Source organism: Eschrichtius robustus, chromosome 21 (genome assembly GCF_028021215.1).
Source record: "Eschrichtius robustus isolate mEscRob2 chromosome 21, mEscRob2.pri, whole genome shotgun sequence".
NCBI lineage: Eukaryota > Metazoa > Chordata > Mammalia > Artiodactyla > Eschrichtiidae > Eschrichtius > Eschrichtius robustus.
The window spans coordinates 40328227-40342494 of NC_090844.1; positions in this window are offsets into that span (position 1 = coordinate 40328227).

Sequence of the window (14268 nt, forward strand, 5' to 3'; positions counted from 1 at the left end):
CAATGAGGCAGACTTCCATGGCATGTAGGACGTGCGAGAACAGAATCCTTGGAGCTGTTGAAGAGCTGAGTCCACCTAGCTTCCTAAGGAAGGGTGCAGCGAGTTGCCCTACACTCTGAATACGTAGAGTTACTGGGAAAGGCTTTTATGTCTGGATGTTTCCTGGAAGGGCAAAGGAGACTGCTGGTACTCACTGTATTTGCAAGAAAAAGGGTGCCTACACGAGGGTGCCTGGTGTCAGGAAAAGTGAAGAAACCTTAAAGTAGAGCAGAACTGCGAATACGACCTAATGGAACCTGCTAAGCGCTTTCGCTTCAGCAGGGCTTTTCAGGCCTTAGCTTGAGGCAAGTACTCACGGCAAGTTTCCCTGTAGCTCTAGAGCATGACAGGAGGATCTCCCCCACACGCTATGGAAGCACCGTGTTTCCTTAGAGAAAACGCCTTTGCTTTCCAGAGGGCTCCCTACAGTGACTAGACGCCAGTCAAAAACAGTGTTATTTAGGTATCTTCTGTGCAGCGTGGATAGAGCTTTTCAACTGGGAAAGCAAGGTTTGTGCCATCAGGTATTCTTTTCCGGTGAACATGCAGCCTAACACCTTCTGATTTCTCACAAGTCAAAAGAGACTCTAGCTACGCCAAGGTCCTTTGCTGAATCAACTTTTCTTCACAGGGTGTTCTGCATGTATCAAACTCCCTCATCCTTGGAACGTTCTATGTATGCTATCGGGCCTAAGCCTATTCTAAAATCCTGCAGGGTAGCAGGAAAAACTGTGCTTTGGTTCCAGTAGGAATGCAAGCCTCCTTTCTCCTGTAGGTATGGGGTCCTTGGGTAAGAGTTCCTAGAGGAAGGCGAAGCAGATTGTGTTTCTTAGTGTAGCTCCAATGAGGGCAATGAGGCAGACTTCCATAGCATGTAGGACGTAAGAGAACACAATTCCTGGAGCTGTGGGAGCGCTGCGGACATCTAGCTTTCCCAAGGAAGAGTGCAGTGTGTTGCCCTACCCTCTGAATACATAGACTGACTGCGAAAGGCTACTAGGCCTGGATGTTTCTTAGAAGGGCAGAGGAGCCTGCTGGTACTCACTGTATTTGTAGGCAAAAGGGTGCCTACACAGGGTGCTACGTGTCTAGAAAAGTGAAGAAACGTTAAAGTAAAGTAGAACTGCGAATACGACCGAATGGAAACTGCTAAGCGCTTTCGTTTCAGCAGGGCTTTACAGGCCTTAGCTTGAGGCAAGTACTCACGTCAAGTTTCCCTGTAGCTCTAGAGCATGACAGGAGGAGCTCCCACACATGCTATGGAAGCACCGTGTTTCCTTAGAGAAAACTCCTTTTCTTTCCAGAGGGCTGCCTACAGAGAATAGAGGCCAGTCGAAAAAGTGTTATTTAGGGATCTTCAGGCTAGCATGGATAGAGATTTAAAATGGGAAAGCAAGGCTTGTGCCATCAGGTCTTCTATTCCGCTGAACATGCAGCCGAAACCCTTCTGATTTCTAACAAGTCAAACGAGACTCTAGCTACACCCTTGTCCCTTGCTGAATCAACTTTCCTTCACGGGGTGTTCTGCATGTATCGAACGCCCTCATCCTTGGAAAGTTCTATGTATGCTATCAGGCCTAAGCCTATTTTAAAGCCCTGCAGTGTACCAGGAAAAACTGTGCTTTGGTTGCAGTAGGAATGCAAGCCTCCTTTCTCCTGTAGGTATGGGGTCCTTGGGTAAGAGTTCCTAGAGGACGGCGAAGCAGATTGTGTTTCTTAGTGTAGCTCCAATGAGGGCAATGAGGCAGACTTCCATGGCATGTAGGACGTGCGAGAACAGAATCCTTGGAGCTGTTGAAGAGCTGAGTCCACCTAGCTTCCTAAGGAAGGGTGCAGCGAGTTGCCCTACACTCTGAATACGTAGAGTTACTGGGAAAGGCTTTTATGTCTGGATGTTTCCTGGAAGGGCAAAGGAGACTGCTGGTACTCACTGTATTTGCAAGAAAAAGGGTGCCTACACGAGGGTGCCTGGTGTCAGGAAAAGTGAAGAAACCTTAAAGTAGAGCAGAACTGCGAATACGACCTAATGGAACCTGCTAAGCGCTTTCGCTTCAGCAGGGCTTTTCAGGCCTTAGCTTGAGGCAAGTACTCACGGCAAGTTTCCCTGTAGCTCTAGAGCATGACAGGAGGATCTCCCCCACACGCTATGGAAGCACCGTGTTTCCTTAGAGAAAACGCCTTTGCTTTCCAGAGGGCTCCCTACAGTGACTAGACGCCAGTCAAAAACAGTGTTATTTAGGTATCTTCTGTGCAGCGTGGATAGAGCTTTTCAACTGGGAAAGCAAGGTTTGTGCCATCAGGTATTCTTTTCCGGTGAACATGCAGCCTAACACCTTCTGATTTCTCACAAGTCAAAAGAGACTCTAGCTACGCCAAGGTCCTTTGCTGAATCAACTTTTCTTCACAGGGTGTTCTGCATGTATCAAACTCCCTCATCCTTGGAACGTTCTATGTATGCTATCGGGCCTAAGCCTATTCTAAAATCCTGCAGGGTAGCAGGAAAAACTGTGCTTTGGTTCCAGTAGGAATGCAAGCCTCCTTTCTCCTGTAGGTATGGGGTCCTTGGGTAAGAGTTCCTAGAGGAAGGCGAAGCAGATTGTGTTTCTTAGTGTAGCTCCAATGAGGGCAATGAGGCAGACTTCCATAGCATGTAGGACGTAAGAGAACACAATTCCTGGAGCTGTGGGAGCGCTGCGGACATCTAGCTTTCCCAAGGAAGAGTGCAGTGTGTTGCCCTACCCTCTGAATACATAGACTGACTGCGAAAGGCTACTAGGCCTGGATGTTTCTTAGAAGGGCAGAGGAGCCTGCTGGTACTCACTGTATTTGTAGGCAAAAGGGTGCCTACACAGGGTGCTACGTGTCTAGAAAAGTGAAGAAACGTTAAAGTAAAGTAGAACTGCGAATACGACCGAATGGAAACTGCTAAGCGCTTTCGTTTCAGCAGGGCTTTACAGGCCTTAGCTTGAGGCAAGTACTCACGTCAAGTTTCCCTGTAGCTCTAGAGCATGACAGGAGGAGCTCCCACACATGCTATGGAAGCACCGTGTTTCCTTAGAGAAAACTCCTTTTCTTTCCAGAGGGCTGCCTACAGAGAATAGAGGCCAGTCGAAAAAGTGTTATTTAGGGATCTTCAGGCTAGCATGGATAGAGATTTAAAATGGGAAAGCAAGGCTTGTGCCATCAGGTCTTCTATTCCGCTGAACATGCAGCCGAAACCCTTCTGATTTCTAACAAGTCAAACGAGACTCTAGCTACACCCTTGTCCCTTGCTGAATCAACTTTCCTTCACGGGGTGTTCTGCATGTATCGAACGCCCTCATCCTTGGAAAGTTCTATGTATGCTATCAGGCCTAAGCCTATTTTAAAGCCCTGCAGTGTACCAGGAAAAACTGTGCTTTGGTTGCAGTAGGAATGCAAGCCTCCTTTCTCCTGTAGGTATGGGGTCCTTGGGTAAGAGTTCCTAGAGGACGGCGAAGCAGATTGTGTTTCTTAGTGTAGCTCCAATGAGGGCAATGAGGCAGACTTCCATGGCATGTAGGACGTGCGAGAACAGAATCCTTGGAGCTGTTGAAGAGCTGTGTCCACCTAGCTTCCTAAGGAAGGGTGCAGCGAGTTGCCCTACACTCTGAATACGTAGAGTTACTGGGAAAGGCTTTTATGTCTGGATGTTTCCTGGAAGGGCAAAGGAGACTGCTGGTACTCACTGTATTTGCAAGAAAAAGGGTGCCTACACGAGGGTGCCTGGTGTCAGGAAAAGTGAAGAAACCTTAAAGTAGAGCAGAACTGCGAATACGACCTAATGGAACCTGCTAAGCGCTTTCGCTTCAGCAGGGCTTTTCAGGCCTTAGCTTGAGGCAAGTACTCACGGCAAGTTTCCCTGTAGCTCTAGAGCATGACAGGAGGATCTCCCCCACACGCTATGGAAGCACCGTGTTTCCTTAGAGAAAACGCCTTTGCTTTCCAGAGGGCTCCCTACAGTGACTAGACGCCAGTCAAAAACAGTGTTATTTAGGTATCTTCTGTGCAGCGTGGATAGAGCTTTTCAACTGGGAAAGCAAGGTTTGTGCCATCAGGTATTCTTTTCCGGTGAACATGCAGCCTAACACCTTCTGATTTCTCACAAGTCAAAAGAGACTCTAGCTACGCCAAGGTCCTTTGCTGAATCAACTTTTCTTCACAGGGTGTTCTGCATGTATCAAACTCCCTCATCCTTGGAACGTTCTATGTATGCTATCGGGCCTAAGCCTATTCTAAAATCCTGCAGGGTAGCAGGAAAAACTGTGCTTTGGTTCCAGTAGGAATGCAAGCCTCCTTTCTCCTGTAGGTATGGGGTCCTTGGGTAAGAGTTCCTAGAGGAAGGCGAAGCAGATTGTGTTTCTTAGTGTAGCTCCAATGAGGGCAATGAGGCAGACTTCCATAGCATGTAGGACGTAAGAGAACACAATTCCTGGAGCTGTGGGAGCGCTGCGGACATCTAGCTTTCCCAAGGAAGAGTGCAGTGTGTTGCCCTACCCTCTGAATACATAGACTGACTGCGAAAGGCTACTAGGCCTGGATGTTTCTTAGAAGGGCAGAGGAGCCTGCTGGTACTCACTGTATTTGTAGGCAAAAGGGTGCCTACACAGGGTGCTACGTGTCTAGAAAAGTGAAGAAACGTTAAAGTAAAGTAGAACTGCGAATACGACCGAATGGAAACTGCTAAGCGCTTTCGTTTCAGCAGGGCTTTACAGGCCTTAGCTTGAGGCAAGTACTCACGTCAAGTTTCCCTGTAGCTCTAGAGCATGACAGGAGGAGCTCCCACACATGCTATGGAAGCACCGTGTTTCCTTAGAGAAAACTCCTTTTCTTTCCAGAGGGCTGCCTACAGAGAATAGAGGCCAGTCGAAAAAGTGTTATTTAGGGATCTTCAGGCTAGCATGGATAGAGATTTAAAATGGGAAAGCAAGGCTTGTGCCATCAGGTCTTCTATTCCGCTGAACATGCAGCCGAAACCCTTCTGATTTCTAACAAGTCAAACGAGACTCTAGCTACACCCTTGTCCCTTGCTGAATCAACTTTCCTTCACGGGGTGTTCTGCATGTATCGAACGCCCTCATCCTTGGAAAGTTCTATGTATGCTATCAGGCCTAAGCCTATTTTAAAGCCCTGCAGTGTACCAGGAAAAACTGTGCTTTGGTTGCAGTAGGAATGCAAGCCTCCTTTCTCCTGTAGGTATGGGGTCCTTGGGTAAGAGTTCCTAGAGGACGGCGAAGCAGATTGTGTTTCTTAGTGTAGCTCCAATGAGGGCAATGAGGCAGACTTCCATGGCATGTAGGACGTGCGAGAACAGAATCCTTGGAGCTGTTGAAGAGCTGTGTCCACCTAGCTTCCTAAGGAAGGGTGCAGCGAGTTGCCCTACACTCTGAATACGTAGAGTTACTGGGAAAGGCTTTTATGTCTGGATGTTTCCTGGAAGGGCAAAGGAGACTGCTGGTACTCACTGTATTTGCAAGAAAAAGGGTGCCTACACGAGGGTGCCTGGTGTCAGGAAAAGTGAAGAAACCTTAAAGTAGAGCAGAACTGCGAATACGACCTAATGGAACCTGCTAAGCGCTTTCGCTTCAGCAGGGCTTTTCAGGCCTTAGCTTGAGGCAAGTACTCACGGCAAGTTTCCCTGTAGCTCTAGAGCATGACAGGAGGAGCTCCCCCACACTCTATGGAAGCACCGTGTTTCCTTAGAGAAAACGCCTTTGCTTTCCAGAGGGCTCCCTACAGTGACTAGACGCCAGTCAAAAACAGTGTTATTTCGGTATCTTCTGTGCAGCGTGGATAGAGCTTTTCAACTGGGAAAGCAAGGTTTGTGCCATCAGGTATTCTTTTCCGGTGAACATGCAGCCTAACACCTTCTGATTTCTCACAAGTCAAAAGAGACTCTAGCTACGCCAAGGTCCTTTGCTGAATCAACTTTTCTTCACAGGGTGTTCTGCATGTATCAAACTCCCTCATCCTTGGAACGTTCTATGTATGCTATCGGGCCTAAGCCTATTCTAAAATCCTGCAGGGTAGCAGGAAAAACTGTGCTTTGGTTCCAGTAGGAATGCAAGCCTCCTTTCTCCTGTAGGTATGGGGTCCTTGGGTAAGAGTTCCTAGAGGAAGGCGAAGCAGATTGTGTTTCTTAGTGTAGCTCCAATGAGGGCAATGAGGCAGACTTCCATAGCATGTAGGACGTGAGAGAACACAATTCCTGGAGCTGTGGGAGCGCTGCGGACATCTAGCTTTCCCAAGGAAGAGTGCAGTGTGTTGCCCTACCCTCTGAATACATAGACTGACTGGGAAAGGCTACTAGGCCTGGATGTTTCTTAGAAGGGCAGAGGAGCCTGCTGGTACTCACTGTATTTGTAGGCAAAAGGGTGCCTACACAGGGTGCTACGTGTCTAGAAAAGTGAAGAAAAGTTAAAGTAAAGCAGAACTGCGAATACGACCGAATGGAAACTGCTAAGCGCTTTCGTTTCAGCAGGGCTTTACAGGCCTTAGCTTGAGGCAAGTACTCACGTCAAGTTTCCCTGTAGCTCTAGAGCATGACAGGTGGAGCTCCCACACATGCGATGGAAGCACCGTGTTTCCTTAGAGAAAACTCCTTTTCTTTCCAGAGGGCTGCCTACAGAGAATAGAGGCCAGTCGAGAAAGTGTTATTTAGGGATCTTCAGGCTAGCATGGATAGAGATTTAAAATGGGAAAGCAAGGCTTGTGCCATCAGGTCTTCTATTCCGCTGAACATGCAGCCGAAACCCTTCTGATTTCTAACAAGTCAAACGAGACTCTAGCTACACCCTTGTCCCTTGCTGAATCAACTTTCCTTCACGGGGTGTTCTGCATGTATCGAACGCCCTCATCCTTGGAAAGTTCTATGTATGCTATCAGGCCTAAGCCTATTTTAAAGCCCTGCAGTGTACCAGGAAAAACTGTGCTTTGGTTGCAGTAGGAATGCAAGCCTCCTTTCTCCTGTAGGTATGGGGTCCTTGGGTAAGAGTTCCTAGAGGACGGCGAAGCAGATTGTGTTTCTTAGTGTAGCTCCAATGAGGGCAATGAGGCAGACTTCCATGGCATGTAGGACGTGCGAGAACAGAATCCTTGGAGCTGTTGAAGAGCTGTGTCCACCTAGCTTCCTAAGGAAGGGTGCAGCGAGTTGCCCTACACTCTGAATACGTAGAGTTACTGGGAAAGGCTTTTATGTCTGGATGTTTCCTGGAAGGGCAAAGGAGACTGCTGGTATTCACTGTATTTGCAAGAAAAAGGGTGCCTACACGAGGGTGCCTGGTGTCAGGAAAAGTGAAGAAACCTTAAAGTAGAGCAGAACTGCGAATACGACCTAATGGAACCTGCTAAGCGCTTTCGCTTCAGCAGGGCTTTTCAGGCCTTAGCTTGAGGCAAGTACTCACGGCAAGTTTCCCTGTAGCTCTAGAGCATGACAGGAGGAGCTCCCCCACACTCTATGGAAGCACCGTGTTTCCTTAGAGAAAACGCCTTTGCTTTCCAGAGGGCTCCCTACAGTGACTAGACGCCAGTCAAAAACAGTGTTATTTAGGTATCTTCTGTGCAGCGTGGATAGAGCTTTTCAACTGGGAAAGCAAGGTTTGTGCCATCAGGTATTCTTTTCCGGTGAACATGCAGCCTAACACCTTCTGATTTCTCACAAGTCAAAAGAGACTCTAGCTACGCCAAGGTCCTTTGCTGAATCAACTTTTCTTCACAGGGTGTTCTGCATGTATCAAACTCCCTCATCCTTGGAACGTTCTATGTATGCTATCGGGCCTAAGCCTATTCTAAAATCCTGCAGGGTAGCAGGAAAAACTGTGCTTTGGTTCCAGTAGGAATGCAAGCCTCCTTTCTCCTGTAGGTATGGGGTCCTTGGGTAAGAGTTCCTAGAGGAAGGCGAAGCAGATTGTGTTTCTTAGTGTAGCTCCAATGAGGGCAATGAGGCAGACTTCCATAGCATGTAGGACGTGAGAGAACACAATTCCTGGAGCTGTGGGAGCGCTGCGGACATCTAGCTTTCCCAAGGAAGAGTGCAGTGTGTTGCCCTACCCTCTGAATACATAGACTGACTGGGAAAGGCTACTAGGCCTGGATGTTTCTTAGAAGGGCAGAGGAGCCTGCTGGTACTCACTGTATTTGTAGGCAAAAGGGTGCCTACACAGGGTGCTACGTGTCTAGAAAAGTGAAGAAAAGTTAAAGTAAAGCAGAACTGCGAATACGACCGAATGGAAACTGCTAAGCGCTTTCGTTTCAGCAGGGCTTTACAGGCCTTAGCTTGAGGCAAGTACTCACGTCAAGTTTCCCTGTAGCTCTAGAGCATGACAGGTGGAGCTCCCACACATGCGATGGAAGCACCGTGTTTCCTTAGAGAAAACTCCTTTTCTTTCCAGAGGGCTGCCTACAGAGAATAGAGGCCAGTCGAGAAAGTGTTATTTAGGGATCTTCAGGCTAGCATGGATAGAGATTTAAAATGGGAAAGCAAGGCTTGTGCCATCAGGTCTTCTATTCCGCTGAACATGCAGCCGAAACCCTTCTGATTTCTAACAAGTCAAACGAGACTCTAGCTACACCCTTGTCCCTTGCTGAATCAACTTTCCTTCACGGGGTGTTCTGCATGTATCGAACGCCCTCATCCTTGGAAAGTTCTATGTATGCTATCAGGCCTAAGCCTATTTTAAAGCCCTGCAGTGTACCAGGAAAAACTGTGCTTTGGTTGCAGTAGGAATGCAAGCCTCCTTTCTCCTGTAGGTATGGGGTCCTTGGGTAAGAGTTCCTAGAGGACGGCGAAGCAGATTGTGTTTCTTAGTGTAGCTCCAATGAGGGCAATGAGGCAGACTTCCATGGCATGTAGGACGTGCGAGAACAGAATCCTTGGAGCTGTTGAAGAGCTGTGTCCACCTAGCTTCCTAAGGAAGGGTGCAGCGAGTTGCCCTACACTCTGAATACGTAGAGTTACTGGGAAAGGCTTTTATGTCTGGATGTTTCCTGGAAGGGCAAAGGAGACTGCTGGTACTCACTGTATTTGCAAGAAAAAGGGTGCCTACACGAGGGTGCCTGGTGTCAGGAAAAGTGAAGAAACCTTAAAGTAGAGCAGAACTGCGAATACGACCTAATGGAACCTGCTAAGCGCTTTCGCTTCAGCAGGGCTTTTCAGGCCTTAGCTTGAGGCAAGTACTCACGGCAAGTTTCCCTGTAGCTCTAGAGCATGACAGGAGGAGCTCCCCCACACGCTATGGAAGCACCGTGTTTCCTTAGAGAAAACGCCTTTGCTTTCCAGAGGGCTCCCTACAGTGACTAGACGCCAGTCAAAAACAGTGTTATTTAGGTATCTTCTGTGCAGCGTGGATAGAGCTTTTCAACTGGGAAAGCAAGGTTTGTGCCATCAGGTATTCTTTTCCGGTGAACATGCAGCCTAACACCTTCTGATTTCTCACAAGTCAAAAGAGACTCTAGCTACGCCAAGGTCCTTTGCTGAATCAACTTTTCTTCACAGGGTGTTCTGCATGTATCAAACTACCTCATCCTTGGAACGTTCTATGTATGCTATCGGGCCTAAGCCTATTCTAAAATCCTGCAGGGTAGCAGGAAAAACTGTGCTTTGGTTCCAGTAGGAATGCAAGCCTCCTTTCTCCTGTAGGTATGGGGTCCTTGGGTAAGAGTTCCTAGAGGAAGGCGAAGCAGATTGTGTTTCTTAGTGTAGCTCCAATGAGGGCAATGAGGCAGACTTCAATAGCATGTAGGACGTGAGAGAACACAATTCCTGGAGCTGTGGGAGCGCTGCGGACATCTAGCTTTCCCAAGGAAGAGTGCAGTGTGTTGCCCTACCCTCTGAATACATAGACTGACTGGGAAAGGCTACTAGGCCTGGATGTTTCTTAGAAGGGCAGAGGAGCCTGCTGGTACTCACTGTATTTGTAGGCAAAAGGGTGCCTACACAGGGTGCTACGTGTCTAGAAAAGTGAAGAAAAGTTAAAGTAAAGCAGAACTGCGAATACGACCGAATGGAAACTGCTAAGCGCTTTCGTTTCAGCAGGGCTTTACAGGCCTTAGCTTGAGGCAAGTACTCACGTCAAGTTTCCCTGTAGCTCTAGAGCATGACAGGTGGAGCTCCCACACATGCGATGGAAGCACCGTGTTTCCTTAGAGAAAACTCCTTTTCTTTCCAGAGGGCTGCCTACAGAGAATAGAGGCCAGTCGAGAAAGTGTTATTTAGGGATCTTCAGGCTAGCATGGATAGAGATTTAAAATGGGAAAGCAAGGCTTGTGCCATCAGGTCTTCTATTCCGCTGAACATGCAGCCGAAACCCTTCTGATTTCTAACAAGTCAAACGAGACTCTAGCTACACCCTTGTCCCTTGCTGAATCAACTTTCCTTCACGGGGTGTTCTGCATGTATCGAACGCCCTCATCCTTGGAAAGTTCTATGTATGCTATCAGGCCTAAGCCTATTTTAAAGCCCTGCAGTGTAACAGGAAAAACTGTGCTTTGGTTGCAGTAGGAATGCAAGCCTCCTTTCTCCTGTAGGTATGGGGTCCTTGGGTAAGAGTTCCTAGAGGACGGCGAAGCAGATTGTGTTTCTTAGTGTAGCTCCAATGAGGGAAATGAGGCAGACTTCCATGGCATGTAGGACGTGCGAGAAGAGAATCCCTGGAGCTGTTGAAGAGCTGAGTCCACCTAGCTTCCTAAGGAAGGGTGCAGCGAGTTGCCCTACACTCTGAATACGTAGAGTTCCTGGGAAAGGCTTTTATGTCTGGATGTTTCCTGGAAGGGCAAAGGAGACTGCTGGTACTCACTGTATTTGCAAGAAAAAGGGTGCCTACACGAGGGTGCCTGGTGTCAGGAAAAGTGAAGAAACCTTAAAGTAGAGCAGAACTGCGAATACGACCTAATGGAACCTGCTAAGCGCTTTCGCTTCAGCAGGGCTTTTCAGGCCTTAGCTTGAGGCAAGTACTCACGGCAAGTTTCCCTGTAGCTCTAGAGCATGACAGGAGGATCTCCCCCACACGCTATGGAAGCACCGTGCTTCCTTAGAGAAAACGCCTTTGCTTTCCAGAGGGCTCCCTACAGTGACTAGACGCCAGTCAAAAACAGTGTTATTTAGGTATCTTCTGTGCAGCGTGGATAGAGCTTTTCAACTGGGAAAGCAAGGTTTGTGCCATCAGGTATTCTTTTCCGGTGAACATGCAGCCTAACACCTTCTGATTTCTCACAAGTCAAAAGAGACTCTAGCTACGCCAAGGTCCTTTGCTGAATCAACTTTTCTTCACAGGGTGTTCTGCATGTATCAAACTCCCTCATCCTTGGAACGTTCTATGTATGCTATCGGGCCTAAGCCTATTCTAAAATCCTGCAGGGTAGCAGGAAAAACTGTGCTTTGGTTCCAGTAGGAATGCAAGCCTCCATTCTCCTGTAGGTATGGGGTCCTTGGGTAAGAGTTCCTAGAGGAAGGCGAAGCAGATTGTGTTTCTTAGTGTAGCTCCAATGAGGGCAATGAGGCAGACTTCCATAGCTTGTAGGACGTGAGAGAACACAATTCCTGGAGCTGTGGGAGCGCTGCGGACATCTAGCTTTCCCAAGGAAGAGTGCAGTGTGTTGCCCTACCCTCTGAATACATAGACCTACTGGGAAAGGCTACTAGGCCTGGATGTTTCTTAGAAGGGCAGAGGAGCCTGCTGGTACTCACTGTATTTGTAGGCAAAAGGTTGCCTACACAGGGTGCTACGTGTCTAGAAAAGTGAAGAAACGTTAAAGTAAAGCAGAACTGCGAATACGACCGAATGGAAACTGCTAAGCGCTTTCGTTTCAGCAGGGCTTTACAGGCCTTAGCTTGAGGCAAGTACTCACGTCAAGTTTCCCTGTAGCTCTAGAGCATGACAGGAGGAGCTCCCACACATGCTATGGAAGCACCGTGTTTCCTTAGAGAAAACTCCTTTTCTTTCCAGAGGGCTGCCTACAGAGAATAGAGGCCAGTCGAAAAAGTGTTATTTAGGGATCTTCAGGCTAGCATGGATAGAGATTTAAAATGGGAAAGCAAGGCTTGTGCCATCAGGTCTTCTATTCCGCTGAACATGCAGCCGAAACCCTTCTGATTTCTAACAAGTCAAAAGAGACTCTAGCTACACCCTTGTCCCTTGCTGAATCAACTTTCCTTCACGGGGTGTTCTGCATGTATCGAACACCCTCATCCTTGGAAAGTTCTATGTATGCTATCAGGCCTAAGCCTATTTTAAAGCCCTGCAGTGTACCAGGAAAAACTGTGCTTTGGTTGCAGTAGGAATGCAAGCCTCCTTTCTCCTGTAGGTATGGGGTCCTTGGGTAAGAGTTCCTAGAGGACGGCGAAGCAGATTGTGTTTCTTAGTGTAGCTCCAATGAGGGCAATGAGGCAGACTTCCATGGCATGTAGGACGTGCGAGAACAGAATCCTTGGAGCTGTTGAAGAGCTGAGTCCACCTAGCTTCCTAAGGAAGGGTGCAGCGAGTTGCCCTACACTCTGAATACGTAGAGTTACTGGGAAAGGCTTTTATGTCTGGATGTTTCCTGGAAGGGCAAAGGAGACTGCTGGTACTCACTGTATTTGCAAGAAAAAGGGTGCCTACACGAGGGTGCCTGGTGTCAGGAAAAGTGAAGAAACCTTAAAGTAGAGCAGAACTGCGAATACGACCTAATGGAACCTGCTAAGCGCTTTCGCTTCAGCAGGGCTTTTCAGGCCTTAGCTTGAGGCAAGTACTCACGGCAAGTTTCCCTGTAGCTCTAGAGCATGACAGGAGGATCTCCCCCACACGCTATGGAAGCACCGTGTTTCCTTAGAGAAAACGCCTTTGCTTTCCAGAGGGCTCCCTACAGTGACTAGACGCCAGTCAAAAACAGTGTTATTTAGGTATCTTCTGTGCAGCGTGGATAGAGCTTTTCAACTGGGAAAGCAAGGTTTGTGCCATCAGGTATTCTTTTCCGGTGAACATGCAGCCTAACACCTTCTGATTTCTCACAAGTCAAAAGAGACTCTAGCTACGCCAAGGTCCTTTGCTGAATCAACTTTTCTTCACAGGGTGTTCTGCATGTATCAAACTCCCTCATCCTTGGAACGTTCTATGTATGCTATCGGGCCTAAGCCTATTCTAAAATCCTGCAGGGTAGCAGGAAAAACTGTGCTTTGGTTCCAGTAGGAATGCAAGCCTCCTTTCTCCTGTAGGTATGGGGTCCTTGGGTAAGAGTTCCTAGAGGAAGGCGAAGCAGATTGTGTTTCTTAGTGTAGCTCCAATGAGGGCAATGAGGCAGACTTCCATAGCATGTAGGACGTAAGAGAACACAATTCCTGGAGCTGTGGGAGCGCTGCGGACATCTAGCTTTCCCAAGGAAGAGTGCAGTGTGTTGCCCTACCCTCTGAATACATAGACTGACTGGGAAAGGCTACTAGGCCTTGATGTTTCTTAGAAGGGCAGAGGAGCCTGCTGGTACTCACTGTATTTGTAGGCAAAAGGGTGCCTACACAGGGTGCTACGTGTCTAGAAAAGTGAAGAAAAGTTAAAGTAAAGCAGAACTGCGAATACGACCGAATGGAAACTGCTAAGCGCTTTCGTTTCAGCAGGGCTTTACAGGCCTTAGCTTGAGGCAAGTACTCACGTCAAGTTTCCCTGTAGCTCTAGAGCATGACAGGTGGAGCTCCCACACATGCGATGGAAGCACCGTGTTTCCTTAGAGAAAACTCCTTTTCTTTCCAGAGGGCTGCCTACAGAGAATAGAGGCCAGTCGAAAAAGTGTTATTTAGGGATCTTCAGGCTAGCATGGATAGAGATTTAAAATGGGAAAGCAAGGCTTGTGCCATCAGGTCTTCTATTCCGCTGAACATGCAGCCGAAACCCTTCTGATTTCTAACAAGTCAAACGAGACTCTAGCTACACCCTTGTCCCTTGCTGAATCAACTTTCCTTCACGGGGTGTTCTGCATGTATCGAACGCCCTCATCCTTGGAAAGTTCTATGTATGCTATCAGGCCTAAGCCTATTTTAAAGCCCTGCAGTGTACCAGGAAAAACTGTGCTTTGGTTGCAGTAGGAATGCAAGCCTCCTTTCTCCTGTAGGTATGGGGTCCTTGGGTAAGAGTTCCTAGAGGACGGCGAAGCAGATTGTGTTTCTTAGTGTAGCTCCAATGAGGGCAATGAGGCAGACTTCCATGGCATGTAGGACGTGCGAGAAGAGAATCCCTGGAGCTGTTG